General features: G+C 50.5%; 1 protein-coding gene across 1 annotated transcript in view; it reads left to right on the plus strand.

The window, feature by feature from the left end:
- Positions 1-1,232, plus strand: part of LOC101560621 (alpha-1-antiproteinase 2-like) — a 7,466-nt gene that overhangs the window by 5,095 nt on the left and 1,139 nt on the right. The gene's annotated exons all lie outside the window — the stretch shown is intronic.

The following is a 1,232-nucleotide window of genomic DNA, read 5'->3' on the forward strand; positions in this document are numbered from 1 at the left end:
TAAAAGTTGTAACAATTGCCTAACCCGATACCACCCCGTGCCTTGTCAAAAGATGCTAGGTTATTCCCTATATTCCACCCCAAATGGAAAGCATTGTATGTTCCTCTCTATGTTTGAAACCAAATAAGAAAACGGAATTGCCTTTTTGGACCTGGAACTGATAAGTGTAGAAGCCCTCCGTCCTGCCCTTGGGGACCGGTGCCCAGTTTCTTGCTGGACACTGACTGCTGGCTAATAAGCTCTCCTTTCTCTGCACTCCATGGGCATCTGGCTTGGGGACACACGCTCACTGCAGCACTCTCAGGTGATCACTGTCGGCCCTTCCTGCTGATGGCCGTGAGTGTGGCTCACCTTGTTGGGGGCAGCAGCCTGCTCACCCACGCTTAGGCCTTGATGCTGCCCAGTTGTAGAACCCATTTCTTGCTCAAATAAACTTTGTTAAAACTTGGTTTTAGAGAGTCTTCTGCCCCCTGCACATACCCACATAAACAGAAAGGAAGATGGTGGAGGGAAATGAGAGAGATTGTAGCATAGTCACAATAGCCGAAATGTGAAAGCAACGTAAATCCCATTTGCAGATGAACGGATACGCAGAAGGCCCTGGTGTCACTCAGTTCTGTGTTACTGCAATGAACTGCCTGAAGCAACTAAAGTTACCAATTTTCTTTCTTTTTTTTTTTTTTTTTGCAGAACCAGGGATTGAACTCAGGCCCTTGTGCTTGCCAGGGAAGCACTTAATCCACTGAGCCATCTCCCTGGCCCCTGAAGCAACTAAAGTTAAGAAGTGAAAATATTTGCTTAGCTCCTGGTTTTGTGGTTCATGTCCACGGCTGGGCAGCCCGATGTATTTGCCTGTGATGAGGGCAGCACATCAGGCGTGAGCATAGGTAGGTGCAAGGAGCATCATAGACAGACAGACTGGTATTCCACAACTGGGAGCACAGCCTCGGTGGCGGAAGGCCCTCCTGCCAGGGGCCTGTCTGTACAGGTCCCACAGCCTCATAGTAGTGCCATCCGAGGTCCAAATGTTTAATGCATGGGCATTAAACGTTTGACCTCCAGCTGCACACTGTCCCTGGCTGCCACAGGGTCGCGCCTGTTTCAGCATGCACTCTGCATTCCTTCTTCCCAGGGGCTCAGAGCCATCAGTCCCCGCTTTGCAGGCCAGGGTCTCACCGGAGGCTCAAGCCCAACCCCTCTGTGATCCTGGTAAAATCCAAAACACCTGCCTC

This window comes from Octodon degus, unplaced genomic scaffold (genome assembly GCF_000260255.1).
Source record: "Octodon degus isolate 3935 unplaced genomic scaffold, OctDeg1.0 scaffold00070, whole genome shotgun sequence".
Taxonomy (NCBI): Eukaryota; Metazoa; Chordata; class Mammalia; order Rodentia; family Octodontidae; genus Octodon; species Octodon degus.